The sequence below is a fragment of the Theobroma cacao genome, chromosome 2 (genome assembly GCF_053813885.1).
Source record: "Theobroma cacao isolate CCN51 chromosome 2, ASM5381388v1, whole genome shotgun sequence".
NCBI lineage: Eukaryota > Viridiplantae > Streptophyta > Magnoliopsida > Malvales > Malvaceae > Theobroma > Theobroma cacao.
Window position 1 is genome coordinate 22,648,652 of NC_142640.1, and position 13,473 is coordinate 22,662,124.

Below are 13,473 nucleotides of genomic sequence, written 5' to 3' on the forward strand. Positions count from 1 at the left end.
AGTAACAAGGCTTTCGAAGGCATAACTGACGATAAATGGACTTTTCTTATCAATAGAGGGTTTTGGCTTCACGTTTCCCAAGGTAAGCATTCAATTATAATCTGTTTTAAGAAAAATGTAAAAAAATTCAACTTGAAATCAATAATGAGAATATCAAACCATTTAAAGCGAGTAATAAGGCTTTTAAAGGCATGAGTGACAATAAATGGACTTTTCCTGTTAATAAATGGTTTTAGCTTAACGTTTCCCGTGGTAAAGATTCAATCATATTCTGTTTTAACTAAAAATGTAAAAAAATTCAACTTGAAATCAATAATGAGACTATAAAACTATTGAAAGTGAGTAATAAGGATTTTGAAGGCATGCGTGACTATAAATGCTCTTTTTATGTAAAATGAGGGCTTTAGCCCCACGTTTCCCGACGTAAACATTCAATTATAATTAGTTTTAAAAAAATGTAAAAAAATTCAACTCAAAATCAGTAATGAGATTACGAAACCATTTAAAGCGTGTAATAAGGCTTTTGAATGCATAAGCGATAATAAATGGACTTTTCCTATTAATAGAGGGTTTTAGCTTAACGTTTCCCGAGGTAAACATTCAATTATAATCTGTTTTAACACAAGATGTAAAAAAATTCCACTCGAAATCAATAATGAGACTATAAAACCATTTAAAGCGAGTAATAAGGCTTTTGAAGGTATAAGCGACAATAAATAGACTTTTCTTATCAATAGAGGGTTTTAGCTTCATGTTACCCAAGGCAAGCACTCAATTATTATCTGTTTTAACAAAAAATATAAAAAAATTCATCTTGAAATCGACAATGAGATTATAAAATCATTTAATGCGAGTAATAAGGCTTTTGAAGGCATGAGTGACAAAAATGGACTTTTCCTATTAGTACAGGGTTTTAGCTTAACGTTTCTCGAGGTAAACGTTCAATTATAATCTGTTTTAAATAAAAATGTAAAAAAAATCAACTGAAAATCAATAATGAGATTATAAAACTATTTAAAGCGAGTAATAAGGCTTTTGTAGGCGTGAGCGATAGTAAATGGACTTTTCTTGTCAATAGAGGGTTTTAGCTTCACGTTTCCCAAGGTAAGCATTCAATATGTTTTAACAAAAATTCAAAAAAATTCAACTTGAAATCAATAATAAGGTTATAAAACTATTTAAAGCGAGTAATACGGCTTTTGAAGGCATGAGTGACAATAAATGGACTTTTCCTGTTAATAGAGGGTTTTAGCTTAATGTTTTTCACGGTAAACATTCAATCATAATCTGTTTTAACTAAAAATAAAAACATTCAACTTGTTATCAATAATGAGACTATAAAACTATTGAAAGTGAGTAATAAGGATATTGAAGGCATGAGTGACTATAAAAGCTGTTTTTATGTCAAATCAAGGCTTGAGCCCCACGTTTCCCGAGAAAAACATTCAATTATAATTAGTTTTAAATAAAATGTAAAAAAAATTCAACTCAAAATAAATAATGAGATTAGGAAACCATTTAAAGTGTGTAATAAAGCTTTTGATGGCATGAACGATAATAAATGTACTTTTCCTATTAATAGAGGGTTTTAGCTTAACGTTTCCTGAGGTAAACATTCAATTATAATCTGTTTTAACACAAGATGTAAGAAAATTCCACTCGAAATCAATAATGAGACTATAAAACCATTTAAAGCGAGTAATAAGGCTTTTGAAGGTATAAGCGACAATAAATAGACTTTTGCTGTCAATAGAGGGTTTTAGCTTCATGTTACCCGAGGGAAGCACTCAATTATAATCTGTTTTAACAAAAAATATAAAAAAAATCATCTTGAAATCGACAACGAGATTATAAAATCATTTAATGCGAGTAATAAGGATTTTGAAGGCATGAGTGACAAAAATGGACTTTTCCTATTAGTAGAGGGTTTTAGCTTAACGTTTCTCGAGGTAAACGTTCAATTATAGTCTGTTTTAAATAAAAATGTAAAAAAATTCAACAGAAAATCAATAATGTGATTATAAAACCATTTAAAGCGAGTAATAAGGCTTTTGTAGGCGTGAGCGACAGTAAATGGACTTTTCTTGTCAATAGAGGGTTTTAGCTTCACGTTTCCTAAGGTAAGCATTCAATTATAATCTGTTTTAACAAAAATTCAAAAAAATTCAACTTGAAATCAATAATGAGGTTATAAAACTATTTAAAGCGAGTAATACGGCTTTTGAAGGCATGAGTGACAATAAATGGACTTTTTCTGTTAATAGAGGGTTTTAGCTTAACGTTTTTCACGGTAAACATTCAATCATAATCTGTTTTAACTAAAAATAAAAACATTCAACTTGTAATCAATAATGAGACTATAAAACCATTGAAAGTGAGTAATAAGGATTTTGATCGCATGAGTGACTACAAATGCTGCTTTTATGTCAAATCAAGGCTTGAGCCCCACGTTTCCCGAGCAAAACATTCAATTATAATTAGTTTTAAATAAAATGTAGAAAAATTCAACTCAAAATCAATAATGAGATTAGGAAACCATTTAAAGTGTGTAATAAAGCTTTTGAAGGCATGAGCGATAATAAATGGACTTTTCCTATTAATAGAGGGTTTTAGCTTAACGTTTCCCGAGGTAAACATTCAATTATAATCTGTTTTAACACAAGATGTAGAAAAATTCCACTTGAAATCAATAATGAGACTATAAAACCATTTAAAGCGAGTAATAAGGCTTTTGAAGGCATAAGCGACAATAAATAGACTTTTCTTGTCAATAGAGGGTTTTAGCTTGATGTTACCCAAGGCAAGCACTCAATTATAATCTGTTTTAACAAAAAATATAAAAAAATTCATCTTGAAATCGACAATGAGATTATAAAATCATTTAATGCGTGTAATAAGGCTTTTGAATGCATGAGTGACAGAAATAGACTTTTCCTATTAATAGAGGGTTTTAGCTTAACGTTTCTCGAGGTAAACGTTCAATTATAATCTGTTTTACATAAAAATGTAAAAAAATTCAACTTAAAAACAATAATGAGATTATAAAACCATTTAAAGCGAGTAATAAGGCTTTTATAGGCATGAGCGACAGTAAATGGACTTTTCTTGTCAATAGAGGGTTTTAGCTTCATGTTTCCCAAGGTAAGCATTCAATTATAATATGTTTTAACAAAAATTCAAAAAAATTCAACTTGAAATCAATAATGAGATTATAAAACTATTTAAAATGAGTAATACGGCTTTTGAAGGCATGAGTGACAATAAATGGACTTTTCTTGTTCATAGAGGGTTTTAGCTTAACGTTTTTCACGGTAAACATTCAATCATAATCTGTTTTAACTAAAAATAAAAACATTCAACTTGTAATCAATAATGAGACTATAAAACCATTGAAAGTGAGTAATAAGGATTTTGAAGGCATGAGTGACTATAAATGCTGTTTTTATGTCAAATCAAGGCTTGAGCCCCACGTTTCCAGAGGAAAACATTCAATTATAATTAGTTTTAAATAAAATGTAAAAAAATTCAACTCAAAATCAATAATGAGATTAGGAAACATTTTAAAGTGTGTAATAAAGCTTTTGAAGGCTTGAGTGATAATAAATGGACTTTTCCTATTAATAGAGGGTTTTAGCTTAACGTTTCCAGAGGTAAACATTCAATTATAATCTCTTTTAACATAAGATGTAAAAAAATTCCACTTGAAATCAATAATGAGACTATAAAACCATTGAAAGAGAGTAATAAGGATTTTGAAGGCATGAGTGACTATAAATGCTCTTTTTATGTCAAATAAAGGCTTTAGCCCCACGTTTCCTGAGGTAAACATTCAATTATAATCTGTTTAAAAAAAATGTAAAAAAATTCAACTTAAAATTAATAATGAAATTATGAAATCATTTAAAGCGAGTAATAAGGCTTTCGAAGGCATAACTGACGATAAATGGACTTTTCTTATCAATAGAGGGTTTTGGCTTCACGTTTCCCAAGGTAAGCATTCAATTATAATCTGTTTTAAGAAAAATGTAAAAAAATTCAACTTGAAATCAATAATGAGAATATCAAACGATTTAAAGCGAGTAATAAGGCTTTTAAAGGCATGAGCGACAATAAATGGACTTTTCTTGCCAATAGAGGGTTTTAGTTTCATGTTACCCAAGGCAAGCACTCAATTATAATCTGTTTTAACAAAAAATATAAAAAAATTCATCTTGAAATCGACAATGAGCTTATAAAATCATTTAATGCGAGTAATAAGGCTTTTGAAGGCATGAGTGACAAAAATGGACTTTTCCTATTTGTAGAGGGTTTTAGCTTAACGTTTCTCGAGGTAAACGTTCAATTATAATCTGTTTTGAATAAAAATGTAAAAAAATTCAACTGAAAATCAATAATGAGATTAGAAAACCATTTAAAGCGAGTAAGAAGGCTTTTGTAGGCATGAATGACAGTAAATGGACTTTTCTTGTCAATGGAGGGTTTTAGCTTCACGTTTCCCAAGGTAAGCATTCAATTATAATCTGTTCTAACAAAAAATCAAAAAAATTCAACTTGAAATCAATAATGAGGTTATAAAACTATTTAAAGCGAGTAGTACGGCTTTCGAAGGCATGAGTGACAATAAATGGACTTTTCCTGTTAATAGAGGGTTTTAGCTTAACGTTTTTCACGGTCAACATTCAATCATAATCTGTTTTAACTAAAAATAAAAACATTCAACTTGTAATCAGTAATGAGACTATAAAACCATTGAAAGTGAGTAATAAGGATTTTGAAGGCATGAGTGACTATAAATGCTGTTTTTATGTCAAATCAAGGCTTGAGCCCCACGTTTCCCGAGAAAAACATTCAATTATAATTAGTTTTAAATAAAATGTAAAAAAATTCAACTCAAAATCAATAATGAGATTAGGAAACCTTTTAAAGTGTGTAATAAAGCTTTTGAAGGCATGAGCGATAATAAATGGACTTTTCCTATTAATAGAGGGTTTTAGCTTAACGTTTCCCGAGGTAAACATTCAATTATAATCTGTTTTAACAGAAGATGTAAGAAAATTCCACTTGAAATCAATAATGAGACTATAAAACCATTGAAAGCGAGTAATAAGGATTTTGAAGGCATGAGTGACTATAAATGCTCTTTTTATGTCAAATGAAGGCTTTAGCCCCACTTTTCCCGAGGTAAACATTCAATTATAATCTATTTTTAAAAAAATGTAAAAAAATTCAACTTAAAATTAATAATGAAATTATGAAACCATTTAAAGCGAGTAACAAGGCTTTCGAAGGCATAACTGACGATAAATGGACTTTTGTAATCAATAGAGGGTTTTGGCTTCACGTTTCCCAAGGTAAGCATTCAATTATAATCTGTTTTAAGAAAAATGTAAAAAAATTCAACTTGAAATCAATAATGAGAATATCAAACCATTTAAAGCGAGTAATAAGGCTTTTAAAGGCATGAGCGACAATAAATGGACTTTTCCTGTTAATAGAGGGTTTTAGCTTAACGTTTCCCGTGGTAAAGAATCAATCATATTCTGTTTTAACTAAAAATGTAAAAAAATTCAACTTGAAATCAATAATGAGACTATAAAACCATTGAAAGTGAGTAATAAGGATTTTGAAGGCATGCGTGACTATAAATGCTCTTTTTATGTCAAATGAGGGCTTTAGCCCCACGTTTCCCGACGTAAACATTCAATTATAATTAGTTTTAAAAAAGTGTAAAAAAATTCAACTTAAAGTCAGTAATGAGATTACGAAACCATTTAAAGCGTGTAATAAGGCTTTTGAATGCATGAGCAATAATAAATGGACTTTTCCTATTAATAGAGGGTTTTAGCTTAACGTTTCCCGAGGTAAACATTCAATTATAATCTGTTTTAACACAAGATGTAAAAAAATTCCACTCGAAATCAATAATGAAACTATAAAACCATTTAAAGCGAGTAATAAGGCTTTTGAAGGTATAAGCGACAATAAATAGACTTTTCTTGTCAATAGAGGGTTTTAGCTTCATGTTACCCAAGGCAAGCACTCAATTATAATCTGTTTTAACAAAAAATATAAAAAAATTCATCTTGAAATCGACAATGAGACAATAAAATCATTTAATGCGAGTAATAAGGCTTTTAAAGGCATGAGTTACAGAAATGGACTTTTCCTATCACTAGAGGGTTTTAGCTTAACGTTTTTCACGGTAACCATTCAATCATAATCTGTTTTAACTAAAAATAAAAACATTCAACTTGCTATCAATAATGAGACTATAAAACCATTGAAAGTGAGTAATAAGGATTTTGAAGGCATGAGTGACTATAAATGCTGTTTTTATGTCAAATCAAGGCTTGAGCCCCACGTTTCCCGAGGAAAACATTCAATTATAATTAGTTTTAAATAAAATGTAAAAAAATTCAGCTCAAAATCAATAATGAGATTAGGAAACCATTTAAAGTGTGTAATAAAGCTTTTGAAGGCATGAGTGATAATAAATGGACTTTTCCTATTAATAGAGGGTTTTAGCTTAACGTTTCCCCGAGGTAAACATTCAATTATAATCTGTTTTAACACAAGATGTAAAAAAATTCCACTTGAAATCAATAATGAGATGATAAAACCATTTAAAGCGAGTAATAAGGCTTTTGAAGGCATAAGCGACAATAAATAGACTTTTCTTGTCAATAGAGGGTTTTAGCTTCATGTTACCCAAGGCAAGCACTCAATTATAATCTGTTTTAATAAAAAATATAAAAAAATTCATCTTGAACTCGACAATGAGATTATAAAATCATTTAATGCGAGCAATAAGGCTTTTGAAGGCATGAGTGACAAAAATGGACTTTTCCTATTAATAGAGGGTTTTAGCTTAACGTTTCTCGAGGTAAACGTTCAATTATAATCGGTTTTAAATAAAAATGTAAAAAAATTCAACTTAAAATCAATAATGAGATTATAAAACCATTTAAAGCGAGTAATAAGGCTTTTGTAGGCATGAGCGACAGTAAATGGACTTTTCTTGTCAATAGAGGGTTTTAGCATCACGTTTCCCAAGGTAAGCATTCAATTATAATCTGTTTTAACAAAAATTCAAAAAAACTCAACTTGAAATCAATAATGAGGTTATAAAACTATTTAAAGCGAGTAATACGGCTTTTAAAGGCATGAGTGACAATAAATGGACTTTTCTTGTTAATAGAGGGTTTTAGCTTAACGTTTTTCGCGGTAAACAGTCAATCATAATCTGTTTTAACTAAAAGTAAAAACATTCAACTTGTAATCAATAATGAGACTATAAAACCATTGAAAATGAGTAATAAGGATTTTGAAGGCATGAGTGACTATAAATGCTGTTTTTATGTCAAATCAAGGCCTGAGCCCCACGTTTCCCGAGGAAAACATTCAATTATAATTAGTTTGAAATAAAATGTAAAAAAATTGAACTCAAAATCAATAATGAGATTAGGAAACCTTTTAAAGTGTGTAATAAAGCTTTTGAAGGCATGAGCGATGATAAATGGACATTTCCTATTAATAGAGGGTTTTAGCTTAACGTTTTCCGAGGTAAACATTCAATTATAATCTGTTTTAACATAAGATGTAAAAAAATTCCACTTGAAATCAATAATGAGACTATAAAACCATTGAAAGCGAGTAATAAGGATTTTGAAGGCATGAGTGACTATAAATGCTCTTTTTATGTCAAATGAAGGCTTTAGCCTCACATTTCCCGAGGTAAACATTCAATTATAATCTGTTTTAAAAAAAATGTAAAAAAATTCAACTTAAAATTAATAATGAAATTATGAAACAATTTAAAGCGAGTAACAAGGCTTTCGAAGGCATAACTGATGATGAATGGACTTTTCTTATCAGTAGAGGGTTTTGGCTTCACGTTTCCCAAGGTAAGCATTCAATTATAATATGTTTTAAGAAAAATGTAAAAAAAATCAACTTGAAATCAATAATGAGAATATCAAACCATTTAGAGCGAGTAATAAGGCTTTTAAAGGCATGAGCGACAATAAATGGACTTTTCCTGTTAATAAATGGTTTTAGCTTAACGTTTCCCATGGTAAAGATTCAATCATATTTTGTTTTAACTAAAAATGTAAAAAAATTCAACTTGAAATCAATAATGAGACTATAAAACTATTGAAAGTGAGTAATAAGGATTTTGAAGGCATGCGTGACTATAAATGCTCTTTTTATGTCAAATGAGGGCTTTAGCCCCACGTTTCCCTACGTAAACATTCAATTATAATTAGTTTTAAAAAAATGTAAAAAAATTCAACTTAAAATCAGTAATGAGATTACGAAACCATTTAAAGCGTGTAATAAGGCTTTTGAACGCATGAGCGATAATAAATGGACTTTTCCTATTAATAGAGGGTTTTAGCTTAACGTTTCTCGAGGTAAACATTCAATTATAATCTGTTTTAACACAAGATGTAAAAAAATTCCACTCGAAATCAATAATGAGACTATAAAACCATTTAAAGCGAGTAATAAGGCTTTTGAAGGTATAAGCGACAATAAATAGACTTTTCTTGTCAATAGAGGGTTTTAGCTTCATGTTACCCAAGGCAAGCACTCAATTATTATCTGTTTTAACAAAAAATATAAAAAAATTCATCTTGAAATCGACAATGAGATTATAAAATCATTTAACGCTAGTAATAAGGCTTTTGAAGGCATGAGTGACAAAAATGGACTTTTCCTATTAGTAAAGGGTTTTAGCTTAACGTTTCTCGAGGTAAACGTTCAATTATAATCTGTTTTAAATAAAAATGTAAAAAAATTCAACTTAAAATCAATAATGAGATTATAAAACCATTTAAAGCGAGTAATAAGGCTTTTATAGGCATGAGCGACACTAAATGGACTCTTCTTGTCAATAGAGGGTTTTAGCTTCACGTTTCCCAAGGTAAGCATTCAATTATAATCTGTTTTAAATAAAATTAAAAAATAATTCAACTTGAAATCAATAATGAGGTTATAAAAACTATTTAAAGCGAGTAATACGGCTTTTGAGGGCATGAGTGACAATAAATGGACTTTTCTTGTTAATAGAGGGTTTTAGCTTAACATTTTTCGCGGTAAACATTCAATCATAATCTGTTTTAACTAAAAGTAAAAACATTCAACTTGTAATCAATAATGAGACTATAAAACCATTGAAAGTGAGTAATAAGGAGTTTGAAGGCATGAGTGACTATAAATACTGTTTTTATGTCAAATCAAGGCTTGAGCCCCACGTTTCCCGAGGAAAACATTCAATTATAATTAGTTTTAAATAAAATGTAAAAAAATTCAACTCAAAATCAATAATGAGATTAGGAAACCATTTAAAGTGTGTAATAAAGCTTTTGAAGGCATGAGCGATGATCAATGGACATTTCCTATTAATAGAGGGTTTTAGCTTAACGTTTTCCGAGGTAAACATTCAATTATAATCTGTTTTAACATAAGATGTAAATAAATTCCACTTGAAATCAATAATGAGACTATAAAACCATTGAAAGGGAGTAATAAGGATTTTGAAGGCATGAGTGACTATAAATGCTCTTTTTATGTCAAATGAAGGCTTTAGCCCCACGTTTCCCGAGGTAAATATTAAATTATAATCTGTTTTAAAAAAAATGTAAAAAAATTCAACTTAAAATCAGTAATGAGATGACGAAACCATTTAAAGCGTGTAATAAGGCTTTCGAATGCATGAGCGATAATAAATGGACTTTTCCTATTAATAGAGGGTTTTAGCTTAACGTTTCCCGAGGTAAGCATTCAATTATAATCTGTTTTAACACAAGATGTAAACAAATTCCACTCGAAATAAATAATGAGACTATCAAACAATTTAAAGCGAGTAATAAGGCTTTTGAAGGTATAAGCGACAATAAATAGACTTTTCTTGTCAATAGAGGGTTTTAGCTTCATGTTACCCAAGGCAAGCACTCAATTATTATCTGTTTTAACAAAAAATATAAAAAAATTCATCTTGAAATCGACAATGAGATTATAAAATCATTTAATGCGAGTAATAAGGCTTTTGAAGGCATGAGTGACAAAAATGGACTTTTCCTATTAGTAAAGGGTTTTAGCTTAACGTTTCTCGAGGTAAACGTTCAATTATAATCTGTTTTAAATAAAAATGTAAAAAAAATCAACTGAAAATCAATAATGAGATTATAAAACTATTTAAAGCGAGTAATAAGGCTTTTGTAGGCGTGAGCGATAGTAAATGGACTTTTCTTGTCAATAGAGGGTTTTAGCTTCACGTTTCCCAAGGTAAGCATTCAATTATAATCTGTTTTAAGAAAAATTCAAAAAAATTCAACTTGAAATCAATAATGACATTATAAAACTATTTAAAGCGAGTAATACGACTTTTGAAGGCATGAGTGACAATAAATGGACTTTTCTTGTTAATAGAGGGTTTTAGCTTAACGTTTTTCACGGTAAACATTCAATCATAATCTGTTTTAACTAAAAATAAAAACATTCAACTTGCAATCAATAATGAGACTATAAAACCATTGAAAGTGAGTAATAAGGATTTTGAAGGCATGAGTGACTATAAATGTTGTTTTTATGTCAAATCAAGGCTTGAGCCCCACGTTTCCCGAGGAAAACATTCAATTATAATTAGTTTTAAATAAAATGTAAAAAAATTCAACTCAAAATCAATAATGAGATTAGGAAACCATTTAAAGTGTGTAATAAAGCTTTTGAAGGCATGAGCGATAATAAATGGACTTTTCCTATTAACAGAGGGTTTTAGCTTAACGTTTCTCCGAGGTAAACATTCAATTATAATCTGTTTTAACATAAGATGTAAAAAAATTCCACTTGAAATCAATAATGAGACTATAAAACCATTGCAAGCGAGTAATAAGGATTTTGAAGGCATGAGTGACTATAAATGCTCTTTTTATGTCAAATGAAGGCTTTAGCCCCACGTTTCCTGAGCTAAACATTCAATTATAATCTGTTTTAACACAAGATGTAAGAAAATTCCACTCGAAATCAATAATGAGACTATAAAACCATTTAAAGCGAGTAATAAGGCTTTTGAAGACATCAGCGACAATAAATAGACTTTTGCTGTCAATAGAGGGTTTTAGCTTCATGTTACCCAAGGCAAGCACTCAATTATAATCTGTTTTAACAAAAAATATAAAAAAAATCATCTTGAAATCGACAACGAGATTATAAAATCATTTAATGCGAGTAATAAGGCTTTTGAAGGCATGAGTGACAAAAATGGACTTTTCCTATTAGTAGAGGGTTTTAGCTTAACGTTTCTCGAGGTAAACGTTCAATTATAGTCTGTTTTAAATAAAAATGTAAAAAAATTCAACTGAAAATCAATAATGAGATTATAAAACCATTTAAAGCGAGTAATAAGGCTTTTGTAGGCGTGAGCGACAGTAAATGGACTTTTCTTGTCAATAGAGGGTTTTAGCTTCACGTTTCCTAAGGTAAGCATTCAATTATAATCTGTTTTAACAAAAATTCAAAAAAATTCAACTTGAAATCAATAATGAGGTTATAAAACTATTTAAAGCGAGTAATACGGCTTTTGAAAGCATGAGTGACAATAAATGGACTTTTTCTATTAATAGAGGGTTTTAGCTTAACGTTTTTCACGGTAAACATTCAATCATAATTTGTTTTAATTAAAAATAAAAACATTCAACTTGTAATCAATAATGAGACTATAAAACCATTAAAACTGAGTAATAAGGATTTTGATCGCATGAGTGACTATAAATGTTGCTTTTATGTCAAATCAAGGCTTGAGCCCCACGTTTCCCGAGGAAAACATTCAATTATAATTAGTTTTAAATAAAATGTAAAAAAATTCAACTCAAAATCAATAATGAGATTAGGAAACCATTTAAAGTGTGTGATAAAACTTTTGAAGGCATGAGCGATAATAAATGGACTTTTCCTATTAATAGAGGGTTTTAGCTTAACGTTTCCCGAGGTAAATATTCAATTATAATCTGTTTTAACACAAGATGTAAAAAAATTTCACTTGAAATCAATAATGAGACTATAAAACCATTTAAAGCGAGTAATAAGGCTTTTGAAGGCATAAGCGACAATAAATAGACTTTTCTTGTCAATAGAGGGTTTTAGCTTCATGTTACCCAAGGCAAGCACACAATTACAATCTGTTTTAACAAAAAATATAAAAAAATTCATCTTGAAATCGACAATGAGATTATAAAATCATTTAATGCGTGTAATAAGGCTTTTGAATGCATGAGTGACAAAAATAGACTTTTCCTATTAATAGAGGGTTTTAGCTTAACGTTTCTCGAGGTAAACGTTCAATTATAATCTGTTTTAAATAAAAATGTAAAAAAATTCAACTGAAAATCAATAATGAGATTATAAAACCATTTAAAGAGAGTAATAAGGCTTTTGTTGGCGTGAGCGACAGTAAATGGACTTTTCTTGTCAATAGAGGGTTTTAGCTTCACGTTTCCCAAGGTAAGCATTCAATTATAATCTGTTTTAACAAAAATTCAAAAAAATTCAACTTGAAATCAATAATGAGGTTATAAAACTATTTAAAGCGAGTAATACGGCTTTTGAAGGCATGAGTGACAATAAATAGACTTTTCCTGTTAATAGAGGGTTTTAGCTTAACGTTTTTCATGGTAAACATTCAATGATAATCTGTTTTAACTAAAAATAAAAACATTCAACTTGTAATCAATAATGAGACTATAAAACCATTGAAAGTGAGTAATAAGGATTTTGAAGGCATAAGTGACAATAAAAGCTTTTTTTATGTCAAATCAAGGCTTGAGCCCCACGTTTCCCGAGAAAAACATTCAATTATAATTAGTTTTAAATAAAATGTAAAAAAATTCAACTCAAAATCAATAATGAGATTAGGAAACCATTTAAAGTGTGTAATAAAGCTTTTGAAAGCATGAGCGATAATAAATGGACTTTTCCTATTAATAAAGGGTTTTAGCTTAGCGTTTCCCGAGGTAAACATTCAATTATAATCTGTTTTAACACAAGATGTAAAAAAATTCCACTTGAAATCAATAATGAGACTATAAAACTATTTAAGACGAGTAATAAGGCTTTTGAAGGCATAAGCGACAATAAATAGACTTTTCTTGTCAATAGAGGGTTTTAGCTTCATGTTACCCAAGGCAAGCACTCAATTATATTCTGTTTTAACAAAAAATATAAAAAAATTCATCTTGAAATCGACAATGAGATTATAAAATTATTTAATGCGAGTAATAAGGCTTTTGCAGGCATGAGTGTCAAAAATGGACTTTTCCTATTAATAGAGGGTTTTAGCTTAACGTTTCTCAAGGTAAACATTCAATTAAAATCTGTTTTAAATAAAAATGTAAAAAAATTCAACTTAAAATCAATAATGAGATTATAAAACCATTTAAAGTGAGTATTAAGGCTTTTGTAGGCATGAGCGAC